Genomic DNA, 13959 nt, shown 5'->3' on the forward strand with positions numbered 1-13959 from the left:
TACCCCCGATAGCTCGAGCTCGAGCCGGATATCGACCCCGAGGCCCTTCATCGACCAGTCCGGAGCCCGGATAGTAAGCGCCTCGATTTGATAGTTGTCTCGTTTTAACTTGTATTTAAACGTTAAACTTCATACTCCTAGAATCAAATGCTCTAACAACTAGCATAAAAATATATCACGTATTTTTAGAGTCCCATTTACAAATTTTAATTGTTGTTACCATTTTCACGGTAAAAAATGGTAACACCAAATAAACCCCTTATCAAGGAGTTCCTAAAGCTGCCCCTTCAACTCCGCCAGTGCCATACAATATGGTGGAATAGAAAATGGGCTGAGTTCCCGGTACCAAATCAATACCGAAGGAAATATCCCTGTCCAGTGGCATGCCTGGCAGGTCTGCAGGAGACACATCTGGAATGTCCCTCACTGCCGGAATTGAATCAATGGTAGGAGTCTCTGCACTAACATCCCTCACGAAGGCCAAATAAGAAAGACAACCACCCTTCCCAACCATCCGATGGGCCTTCAAAAACGAAATCACTCTACTGGGAACATATTTTGTCAAACCTCGCCACTCAATCCGTGGCACACTCGACACAGCCAACGTCACTGTCTTAGCATGACAGTCCAAAATAGCACGACACGGAGATAACCAATCCATTCCCAATAACACATCAAAATCCACCATACAAAGCAACAAAAGGTCCACTTAGGTCTCCAAACCCCCAATAGTCACCACACATGACTGATATACGCGGTCCACAACAATAGTATCGCCCACCGGAGTAAATACATGAACAGATGAAATAAGAGACTCATGGTGGGTATCCAAATAACTAGCAAAATATGATGACACATATGAAAAAGTGGAATCAGGATCAAATAACAGAGGCATCCCGGTGGCAAACTAAGACAATACCTGTAATCACGGCATCTGAAGCAATAGCATCTGGTATGGCTGGGAGTGCATAGAAACGGGCCTGACCACCACCTGATCGACCTCCCCCTCTGGGGCGACCCCTAGCTGATTGACACTCGCCCCTAGCTGCCTAATCGGGTGGTGAAGTAACTGGAGCTGAAGTCGAGGGCTGACTCCTCTGCTGAGATGGATTCCCAAGAAGATGAGGACACTATCTCCTCATATGCCCAAACTCACCACACTCATAACAAATCATTGGTACGGGGGACAGGGACTGAAGGGAACCCCTAGCACCGGGATGACTAGTAGAAGAACCTGGTATGGAAGAGCCCTGAACTGATGGAGCACGGGATGAACGCTAGGATGGAAGCACACTGAGTGATGAATGGCCCTGATGAGAACTGTGAGAACTATGGGCCGATGATGCCCCATGATGAACCGGGCGAGCTGACTGAGCATGTCTGAATGGACGGCCTCTACCATGCTGAAACTGGCCTCTCGAAGGAGTACCACCAAAACTACCAAATCCCTAAGACCTCTTAGCCTCCCTCTCATCTCGCTCCTGGCGACAAACTGACTCAATATCTTGGGCAATATCAACAACCTGCTCGAAAGTAGCACTTGACACCCTCTCTCTGGTCATGAGAATCCGAAGTTGATATGTGAGGCCATCCACGAACCTTCTGATCCTCTCTCTATCCGTAGGAACCAATCAAACAGCATGATGAGCTAGCTTTGAAAATCTTATCTCATACTACGTCATACTCATATCATCCTGACGCAACTGCTCGAACTGCCTGTGTAGCTCCTCCCTGCAAGACTGTGGCACATACTTCTCCAAAAAGAGAGCGGAGAATTGTTGCTTGGTAAGGGGCGCTGCACCAACAGTTCTGCGCCTCTCATAAGCCTCCCACCAAGTAAAGGCAGCTCCTGAAAACTGGAAAGTAGTGAATGAGACCCCACTGGTCTCCAAAAATACCTGTGGTCTGAAGCATCCTCTGACACTTGTCTAAGAAACCCTGGGCATCCTCGCCCTCTGCACCACTAAAAATCGAAGGCTGAAGTCTACCAAACCTCTCCAATCGACATTGTTCGTCATCAGGCATAACTAGTACCACATAATCCTAAGCAGGTGCAACCGGCTGGGTGGGAGGTGCCCCCGGTATCTGAAGTCCCTGCACAACCAGCTTAGGTGTGCGAGTGGCGAGAGTCTGGGTGCCTCCCCTGGCTTGAGAAGTAGTTGCGGCCATAATAACTGAGACCGCCTGAGCCAGGCCAGTGCACACTGATAGAATATGGGCTAGGGCCTCCTCAAGGCCTGGAATAACAATCGGCACAGCCGGTGCCTGAGTTGGTCCTATTGGAGCGTCCACAACTAGGATCTGCAGGTGTTGCCCTAGCTGTTGTGCGGGCTATACCCCTGCCCTTACCACGGCCTCGACCGCGACCTCGACCTCTAGTGGCCCCAACTGGTGGTACTGGTGGTCGTCCATCCTGACCAGTAACACGTGTCCTTACCATCTGTGAGAGAATAGAATATCAGAAATTTAGTTACCAGAATCAATAGATTCGCACAACAGGAATTCAAGAATGTGAAGTTTTTCCTAAAGGTTCTGCAGCCTCTTGAAGAAAAGTACAGACGTCTCCGTAACGATCCGCAAGACTCTACTAAATCGGCTCATGGTTGGTGAGACATATGTAACCTAGGCTCTGATACCAACTTGTCACAACCCTAAACCACCTCGGCCGTGATGGCACCTATCGCAGTACTAGGCAAGCCGAATCGATAATTATAACATAAACAGGTCATTTTCTTAATTCCTTTACTAATCAGATATTATCATAAATCTTTCTATTAAATATTTCAAAATAAGCGGAAACAAATATGTAAAACATCAACCACTGCCCGAACCCGGTGTCACTAGTCATGAGCCACTAAAAATACAATCTGATATTGTCTGATCAATATAGGATGAGTTTGATAATAACATATACTAGTAGATAGGAAGGAGAAAGACAAGGTTGTGGACGCTGTGCAGCTACCTTGCTAACTCCGGAAATACTCTGAAGGTAGAAACAGCTCTCACTTGGATGCTCTGGCACCTGGATCTGCACACAAGATGCAGGGAGTAACGTGAGTATGCCAACTCAGTAAGTAACAATTATAAATAAAGCCTGAGTGCAGTGACGAGCATTTAAAATCATATACAATTCATAACATAGAATCTCAAAAGAAATAACAAATTCGAATCACTAATTCGATTTTCGAACATCTCGTAAAAACTCCCGTTTCAGTGAGAAATCATTTCAACATTTGTTCAACATTTTTCAATAGAGGCTTAGTATAAAAGAAGAGTGAAATAGTAATTTCATAAAACAAGCCTCTTGGGCGAAGTATCACTCATATATATATAGCCCTTGGGCAAGCGTCTCAGTCACTCGTAACTCAACTCTTATCAATCAACGCTCACACTCAGCACTCCCGCTCAATAGATATCTCATAAGAATAACCGTTGCACGTGCAGCCCAATCCATAAGTATACATAGTCGACTGCGCTCACTAGGGGTGTGCAAACTCCGGAGGGGCTCCTACAACCCAAGCGCTATATCGCTGCGGCGTGTAGCCCGATCCATAAATATATAATCCTCACCATCAGGCCCTCGACCTCTTTCAGTCATCAACCTCACAGCCACTCGGGCATTTCAATGAAAAATCAGGGAACTCAGCCCAAACAATTTCATATATTTGAAAGTAGAGTAATGAAACTACATCAAACCATAAACAGGTAAAAATCATGATTGAGGATCTGCTTTCGAATCAAAACAGTGTGAGGATAGTAGTAAAATTCCCCTGAGGGTCCAAACATTATGGCACAAGGCCCCAAACATGGCATACAGCTCAAGTTAACAGATTCATTTCTAAAATACATAGATATAGAGTTTATCAAAATATGCAACTCTACAGTTGCCACGGGACAGACCAACTCACAGTCCCTGCAGGTGCACGCCAACACGCCCGTCAACTAGCATGTGTGTCACCTTATTTATCAAATAGTACGAAATTCCGGGGTTTCATACCCTCAGGTCCAGATTTACAATCGTTACTTACCTCCAACCGGGCGAAAATCTACTCCGCGATGCCCTTGCCTCTCGATCCGACCTCCAAATGCTCCGAATCTAACCAAAATTAGTATATTATCATCAATACACGGTAAAGGAACAAAACCCGTGCGAAAATTATCAAATTAACTCAAAAATCCTGAAATTAGTCAAACCCGACCCCCGATCCCACGTCTCGGAATTCGATAAAAATCATTAAACTAGATACTCCTTTCACTCCCGAGTCTATACATACCAAAAATATCGAAATCGAACCTCAAATGGTCCCTCAAATTCCCAATTTAAACTTTCCAATTTCAAGCCCTAATTTTCCTATTTTTCACCCCTAATCTTTGCAATTTCCACGTTTAATCAACTGAAATTCACCATAGATACGAGTATTAAGTTCAAAAATCTTACCTCAACAAGTTTCTCCTTGAATTCCTCTTCAAAACCCTCCAAAATCTTCAATCCCGACTCTAAAATGGTGGAAATTGACAAAAATTTGCGAATAGTTTAATTTATACCTTCTGCCTAGGCATTTCCGCACCTTCGGCCCATATCATGCATCTGTGGATCGCATCTGCGGTCAAAATAACTGCATCTACGGTTTTTTCACTTAACTCCTCAGGGCCGCATCTGCGCCCAGGCACTGCACCTGCGATCCCACATATGCGCCCAACACACCGCACCTGCGGTCTTCACCTGATGGCCAAATTTCGCACCTGCGGTCTCCCTCATGAACCTGCGATCTCGCACCTACGGTCCCTAATCTGCAGGTGCGGTTATGACAGAAGCAGCAGCTTCAGCTGCTCAAATCAAGTCCAATCTTTTCGTTAACCATCCGAATTCATCCCGAGTCCCCCGGGACTTAAACATGCCAACAAGTCACACATCGCCATTCAAACTTATTCAAGCCTTTGGAACACTCAAAACAACATCAAAACATCAAATCACCCTCGTATTCAAGCATAAGGATTTCCAAACTTCCGAATTTCGCAACCAATCCAAAAACCTATCAAACCTCATCCGAATGACCTGAATATTTGCACACACGTCACAAATGACACAACGGACCTACTCCAATTTTTGGAATTCCATTTCGACCCCGATTTCAAGATTTCCATTGCCGACCGAAAAACACCAAATTTCTAATTTCGTCAATTCAAGCCTAAATCTACTACGGACCTCCAAATTACATTCTGAATACACTCCTAAGTCCAAAATCACCTAACGAAGCTATTAGAACCATCAGAATTCACATCCGAGGACTTCTACATATAAGTCAACATCTGGTTGAGTTTTCTAACTTAAGCTTCCAAATAAGAGACTAAGGCCTCATTTGTTTGCAATTAATGGAGGTCTGAATCTTAATCATTCAGATCTCAGACATTAAGTGCGTTTGTTTTTAAAGTCTGAATCTTAATTATTCAAATCTTAATCATTAAGTGTGTTTGTTTTTTTACTTCACAACCACTTAATGGGTCTAATAGGTCTGTATGATTAAGATCTATAACAGAGACTTAATTTTATTAAGATGCTATCACATATTCATTATTAACTACCGGCACCGCCTACCATTATCAACTACCACCATGCCGCCACCGCCACCACCGCCACCACCATACTCAACCACCACCACGCCACCATCATCCTCAATCATAGCTGCCACTATTATCGACCATCACCATCCACTATCCCTACCACTCCGACCACCATCATTCTCACCCACAATCAACACTCATCCACCTCAACTACCAACTGACCACCCCATCATCATCAACAACCACAGCCGGCACTGTCCATCATTATAATCTACCACCACCCACCCACCACCTTCCTCAGTCACAACTCACCACCCACCACCACCATCCTCAATCATAATCTCCACCACTACCGATCACTACTAGCTACATGAACCACTATCATCAACCAAAACTACCACCCACCACCGCCTCTAGTCGGCATTCACCCGTTAGCCATCACCACCAACAACTATCATATTTTAAAAAACTATATATATTATTGATAGAATATTAGATTAGTTAGTATTTCATTTGAATTTAATGTTTATTAATTCTCAAATAAAGATAAATTTTATACATTCAGATGTTAAAAATCAAACAGTGTTAACTATTTAGTATTCAGATCTTAATACACATCTTAATATATTTAGATGTCTATTCAGATTCAGATGTCTTAATCTTAATACACATCTTGATATTCAGATGTGTATTAAGACTCAGACGTCTTAATCTTAAAAAAATGACGCCTAAGTGTCTCATTCCACTCTAAGACCACTCCGAACACAACCCAACCAACACGATACGATCAAATACAGCTGAACAACACAAAAAGAAGCAGAAATAGGGAGAACGTGACTGTAATTCATGAAATGACTGGCTGGATCGTTACAATCACCCACCGGAGAGAAGTCCAGAGTTCTTGGAAGAATTAATATAAGAAGCCATAATAAGGAGGAGATAATAGAGTTTTTTGAAGAAGAATAAGGAGAGATGAAAGCATAAGGAAGTTAAATGCAAAGAAGTTGAGAGAGTTTATGAAACTATTAGAAGTGAAAGAAGAAGATGAGGGATATAAGTAAAAGTATAGGCGGCTAAAATCGTGGCCATGATTACCTTGAGAACCGGCGAAAATATTGCTAAATCGTGGAGTAACACGTATTCGGGGTATTAAATGCGAGGATACGTGCGTTTTATCAAGCGTTAGAAACTTTTCAGAAGTGTTTAAAACAAATTTCACCAAGAAAGGAATCTTCACCTACTTTCTGGTGACACAAAGATGTGCCACCGAAAAGCAGGAGAACTATCAATATAGGTTAAAAAACGATTTATATTAAATGCTCTTGAGAGCGTGACACGTGGAACCGGAGGCAGACGAAAGATAGAGTGAGTGTAAAACCAAGATCGAGGACAACAACTTCAGTTGGTACTGGGTAGATCCCGAAGGGAACATAGTAAACGGAAGCATATGAACATTTGTCACCAGATGACATTTAATAAAGAATATTCCTCAGTATTAAATACACATCCGTTGCAGAGAATTTTGGCATTTATGGTCTGCCGTTACATATTCATCAATGACCCTATTACTGTCATTTAAGAGGGGCTTGATGTTAAGACCTTGTTCCCTAGGTATAGCTATAAATAGTCACTTCAACAACCATTGTAACACACGAAATCTCTGGCAAACTTATGCTACACATTATTCTCAAGCTAAATAATACTTTATTTTCTGTTTAACATTGTTCTTATTTTCACTTAACTCCTCAGGGCCGCATCTGCGCCCAGGCACTGCACATGCGGTCCCGCAATTGCGCCCAACACACTACACCTGCGGTCTTCACCTGATGGCCAGATTTTGCATCTGCAGTCTCCCTCACGAACCTGCGATCCCAAATCCGCAGGTGTGGTTATGACAGAAGCGGCAGCTTCAGCTGCTCAAATCAAGTCCAATCTTTTCGTTAACCATACGAATTCATCCCGAGTCCCCCGGGACTTAAACATACCAACAAGTCACACATCACCATTCAAACTTATTCAAGCCTTTGGAACACTCAAAACAACATCAAAACATCAAATCACCCTCGTATTCAAGCATAAGGATTTCCAAACTTCCGACTTTTGCAACCAATCCAAAAACCTATCAAACCTCGACTGAATGACTTGAATATTTGCACACACGTCACAAATGATACAACGGACCTACTCCAATTTCCGAAATTCCATTCCGACCCCGATTTCAAGATTTCCACTGCCGACCGAAAAACACCAAATTTCTAATTTCGCCAATTCAAGCCTAAATCTACCACAGATCTCCAAATTACATTCTGAACACACTCCTAAGTCCAAAATCACCTAACGAAGCTATCCGAACCATCAGAATTCACATCCGAGAACTTCTACACATAAGTCAACATCCGGTTGACTTTTCCAACTTAAGCTTCCAAATAAGAGACTAAGTGTCTCATTCCACTCTAAGACCACTCCGAACACAACCCAACCAACACGATACGATCAAATACAGCTGAACAACACATAAAGAAGCAGAAATGGGGAGAACGGGACTGTAATTCATGAAACAACCGGCCAGATCGTTACAATCACCCACCGAAGAGAAGTCCAGAGTTCATGGAAGAATTAATATAAGAAGCCATAATGAGGAGGAGATGATAGAGTTTTTTGAAGAAGAACAAGGAGAGATGAAAGCACAAGGGAGTTAAATGCAAAGAAGTTGAGAGAGTTTATGAAACTATTAGAAGTGAAATAAGAAGATGAGGGATAAAAGTACAAGTATAGGCGGCTAAAATCGTAGCCATGATTACCTTGAGAACTGGCGAAAATATTGCTAAATCGTGGAGTAAAACGTATTTGGGGTATTAAATGCGAGGATACGTGCATCTTATTAAGCGTCAGAAATTTTTCAGAAGTGTTTAGAAAAAATTTCACCAAGAAAGGAATCTTCACTAACTTCCCGGTGACACAAAGATGTGCCACCGAAAGCAGGAGGACTATCAATATAGGGTAAAAATCAATTTATATTAAATGCTCTTGAGAGCGTGACACGTGGAACCGGAGGCAGACAAAAGATGGAGCGAGTGTAAAACCAAGATCGAGGACAATAGCTTCAGTTGGTACTGGGTAGATCCCGAAGGGAACATAGTAAACGGAAGCAAATGAACATTTGTCACCAGATGACATTTAATAAAGAATATTCCTCAGTATTAAATACACAGCCATTGCAGAGAATTTTGGCATTTATGGTCTGCCGTTACATATTCACAATGACCCCATTACTGTTATTTAAGAGGAGCTTGATACTAAGACCTTGTTCCCTAGGTATAGCTATAAACAGCGACTTCAACCACCATTGTAACACACGAAATCTCTGGCAAACTTATGCTACACATTATTCTCAAGCTAAATAATACTTTATTTTTTGTCTAACATTGTTCTTATTCCTGCCTTCGAAAGCATTGCTCCTGGAACCAAGCTATATGCTATTTATCTCGATTTCAATGTTAAGTCATGTATTCTTATTTAATTTGTTTGTCATTTTGGATCAAATCAATTCGTTTGTCTATAAATCATATAACAAATTCAACTGTACCGTTTTACGGGTTAATAATTACACTAATATTTAAAACAATAATTGCATTGTCGATATATATAACTTAAATAAAAAAGATGAAATGCATAAATGGCGCCTTTAAATTGTCCACAAATACCAAATATACCCCTAACAATCTCATTACCCAACTAGACACCTCTTCTTGGTAGAAATGGACCTCATAGATCCCTCGTGACGACATGGTAACACGCATTTATTTATACTCCAACTAGGTAATTCGTCCGCGTGCGATAATAAAGATATCGTTAAATTAACTCATTAACTTTTTATAATAGCCAATAATATAATATTTCAAACTAAAATTTTAAATACCTTTTTAGTCTTCGAATCTAATAAAAAGTGTATCATTTTTTCTCAGTTTTCTTATACAAAAACATGTAAAGAAAGAAAATGATCAAGAAAACTTGATCTCTTTACGTGCATATCTGTATTAATTTAAAATACGATTTGTACTCTGTACATTTAATATGTGTATGTAAATTAATTTTTCTCTTCAAATATTAATGCTTTCATAAAATAAGAAGAAAGAAATAAAAAAATGCAAAATCAAATTAATCGACCTTGCTCGTTCAGTTTTAAAATAAAAAGAAATATCTACCAACCTTTTACTATAAAATAATTTATTTTCATTCTCAAAGTCATTAAATTATACTAATATTTCTCAAATTTAAAAATATATTAAATTCCTTTAACACTTTCTCCTATAAATTCAACATACAATTAAAAAAGTGCGAAGAGAATCCATAGGAGTTCAGACGGATAATATTTCAAGCTGCAATCTCCTTGAAAATTATCTTTTCGTTCATTCATCTGAATAGTTTATCACAATAGACTACGAAAGAAGAAAAATAACATAACCAAGAAAAAGATACAAGACAGAAAAAGAAAATGCAAAAAAAAAAAAAAAAAAAAAAAAAGACAATAAATGGGAGATAAACTTCGTTATTTAGATCAACTCTTCTCAAATTATTGGTTAGCGATAAATTTATTCAAGAGGCGGAGACCTTACATGTTCATGCAATATTTCAGACGATAAAAATAACACTATTATGTTAGAGCTCAAATAGTATGATATAAATATATAGTATAAAGTAATTAAAAAATTTATATTGAGACATTTACCGACCTAACTTCTTTTCTCCTGTTCGTAATACTTATTGTTACCGGAGAATTGCAATATATCATTAGAATACATGACATTAGAAAAGAATGCAGTAAGCCATCATTAGAATATATGCGTATACATTTGCGTTCTAACAATGCTAGCGTGTGAACTGTAATTGATGAAACTATAGAACCAAATGAGCAATGCCATTTTGAAGATTTTTCACACAGCTTAAATCCAATTAGAATTTCGCCTACAGATTGTTAAGTTTTTTAAGCGAAAAGGTGCAAATATACCCCTCAACTTTGTGATTTAGAGTAGATATACCCCCCGTTATAAGAGTGGTGGATATATAACCTTAAGTGTTAGTAGTGACAGTGGTGATCTAAAAAATAAACATGTATTATCCTAAAGATATTATTATTAGCATCAAAAGATAAAAGGCACTTGGTCCTTTTAAAAGACCAAAATTTCCGATACGATTAAAATTCGAACCACGAGAACACAAAAGAGCTTTGAGAACGTACATTTACATTTGATGGCGGGGAGGGTTCTCATATGCATTAAAAATACTCAGTGTTTGGCATTTTTCCAAGCAATTTCTTTGCCACCATTTTAATTTCCTTGAGTCGAGGGTGTATCAGAAACAACATCTTTATCTTCAAGATAGGGGTAAGGTCTGCATATACACTACTTCTCCAGACCCCATTTGTGAAATTATACTAGGTTGGTGATGGTGGTGGTGGTAGAAACAGGACAGAAAAAATGGGAGAAACAGAGAGTTCTACAATTTGAAGGGAAAATTATGCAGTGGTTGAATATTGATACATATCTCATTTTCCAGCGTCCAGACAGATCACACCATAAAAAGAAAATGTATATACTAACTTAAGCAAAAGGCGGAGAGGAACAATTAACGTTTCTTATTGAATGAACGTAATGCAAGTACTGATGAACTTACCTTGAGACATTGATAAAAGTAAAGGCATGGCTAAAATGATAGTAGATGAGTGTTAGTTTATCTATCTAACAACTTTATCAATTGTAATTCTATGATATTTATTAATTAATGTTCATTTAAAGAATCTGGAGCAGTAAAGATGCAATCTTGAAGCTAAAACTACCTTTAGTATTTCCTGCACGTGCAATTTGTTGGGCCTTTTGGACCTCTTCCTTTGCACATTCTAGAGGCATATGCATGAAAACCTAAAAAGTCATACGAAAAGAAATAGTTAAATAATCTTTTCTTTGAATCCAAATACACAAAACTTATGTCGATTTTTTTTTTTTTTTTTGCAATAATGAACAGCAAACATCACGATCCTTTCTTTAAGGAGATGACAAACTTGCAATGGAGAAATTATCAGAAAAATCAAATACAAACAAAACTGAAGTAGAGAAACCCGTGATAAATCGAATTGAATAGCTGAAAAATTAGAGAGGAAAGAGGAAAAACCCCCCAAAAATAAGAACACATACATCTATAAACAAAAGAGCTTGAGAGGAACGAAAGCTAATACACTGGGTGAGACTCGGAGATAAGGTTTTAGTCAGGCCCTGAGGCTAGATTAGACTGCCATGGAAGGCCTGGTCTTCAGGTTAAGTGAAAGAGAAAAAAGTAAAAGAGAAAATAAAAGAACAGGTGATGAGAGAAGTTTAATTAGGGTAAAGACGTTCAGTAAGTGGGTATGGTAAAGAATCGGACAAAGCAGTACACGTGTATATGAGAACACAATACGTGTAGGAATGAGAATGAACTTACCAATATCCTATAAGAAATAATAATTTCGACAGTACAACTCCAATTCCTTCTTGTACAGCTACATAAGCACATGTTCGTCCTTTCAAACTGCCACTTCTAAATAGTAGAAAAAATTTGAGGGAATAGGAGAAGATAGAGGAGGTGAATTTATGGTAAGGATTTTGATATACAGCCTATCGTGTGATTTCGGTTACTAATTCTAAAATTAATAAGCCATTATTTCTTTTATCTAGATTAATAAGCCTTCATTAGTACATGATAGTTATAATGATTATAGTCAAATTGTAACTGATGCAAAGTTTTTATTTTCAGTTATTTTTTAAATTAATTAGCTGAAAAGTTGATTAATTGCATTTGAAGACTTTTTGAAATATTAATAATTATATAAATGAAGAAACGAAGGGAAAGGTCAAAAAAAAAAGGAGAAAAAGGATAATTGAGTTTTTTGGCCAAAGAAACATGCCACATCATCTTTTATTTTTCCAGCTTTATTATATATATATATATATATATATAAATTTGAGCGAGTCAAGCACGTAAAAGTATGCTTTTTTATTTTTCATATGTGGATTTAAGGGTGGCAAGTGGATCGATCTAGGACGGGGACCGGCCCGGGACCGCGATTCAAACGGGCCAAGACCGATATATGTGGGTCTGGTCCGGTCTCGTGAACCGGTTCAACACTTTAGGACCACTAGGACCGGGACCGGACCGGACCGGTCTCTTGACGGGCCAAACGGTCCCAACGGTAAAATTTAAAAAAATAATGGCCATTGGAAAAATTTAAAAAATAGCTGTTGGGCTGTCAAAAATAGTCGTTGGCTATTTAGAAAATAAACTCGTACTTGCTACTATTGCTTACTTTATTGTTACAATTTGTGAGAAAATTATTAAGTTGGTGAATTGAAGTCTTCAAGTTTTCAACGATAATCAATTTTCAACAAGTTGTTCGTCAATTCAATAAACTCGTTTCAACTCTTAAGTTTTAATATTATAGTTTTGTTTGTTTTATTTATTTACTATTACTTGATTAATTAAGATGGTTTCCTTAAAAAACGTTTTGGTAAAAATAAGAGAAAATTCAAGAGTGGCGAATCTAGTGGTCATGTTGTTCCTCCTCCACTACCCCCGGCCCCCCAAACCAAACCCCATATCCTTCCTACACATGTTATTCTTAATAGCAATAATAGTTTATTATAATTTATTGAGAGTCAATTTTACCATAATATTACAGCTGGTGAACAATTAGACCATGAATTAATGAATGCTCTTTATTCTAATCCAACTATTGATGAAAATGATGATGAAGAAATTGATTGTGATGAAACTGAACCGGATGATGATACACCCACTAGTTCTGCTCCTGATGTTAACCCAACTAGTGATAACCCTACTAATCCAAATGATGCCTCATATGATACTCCTGTTACTGTCCCTACTTTTTCTACACAACCTACCTAACGGACGGAAACATCTCATGTTTGGCCATTTTTTGTTCAACTAGTTCCAGAAAATAAGGCAAAGTGAAAAATATTGTGGTACGGAATTAGATTTTAAATATTTTGGATTGCGGGAGGCGGGAGGGGGGAAACTTTGGCAAGACACATAAAAAAATGCCCTCAAGATAGTGTCAGATATCTTCGTCTGAAAGCTTTGGTCGAGGAGAAAAGTGTATCTACTCCTAGTCAGGCTGACCCTAGTACCGGTTCAAATCAATTTCAATCAAAAATTAACACTGTTACCGGTGGTATTTTATATTTATGATCCAAAAAAAGATCGGGAAGAATTGACAAAAATGGTAATTGTTATGTGCTTACCCTATAGTTTTCCTTCTAGCCCTAACTTTGTGCATTATATTAGGAAAACAAATTGTTCTACTTATAAAGGTTTTCATCGCACAACTGTAAAGAGCGATAATTATAA

The 13959-nt window shown here is 38.9% G+C and overlaps 1 long non-coding RNA gene across 1 annotated transcript; it reads right to left on the minus strand.

Annotated features, from left to right (window-relative positions):
* Positions 1-2856: 2856 nt before the first annotated feature.
* Positions 2857-11884, minus strand: LOC104239964 (uncharacterized). Its single transcript, XR_714274.2, has 3 exons — positions 11754-11884; positions 11399-11480; positions 2857-3028 (listed from the first exon to the last, which is right to left on the minus strand). It is a non-coding gene; the product is annotated as an uncharacterized lncRNA (long non-coding RNA).
* Positions 11885-13959: the final 2075 nt, after the last annotated feature.

Source organism: Nicotiana sylvestris, chromosome 5 (assembly GCF_000393655.2).
Source record: "Nicotiana sylvestris chromosome 5, ASM39365v2, whole genome shotgun sequence".
Taxonomy (NCBI): Eukaryota; Viridiplantae; Streptophyta; class Magnoliopsida; order Solanales; family Solanaceae; genus Nicotiana; species Nicotiana sylvestris.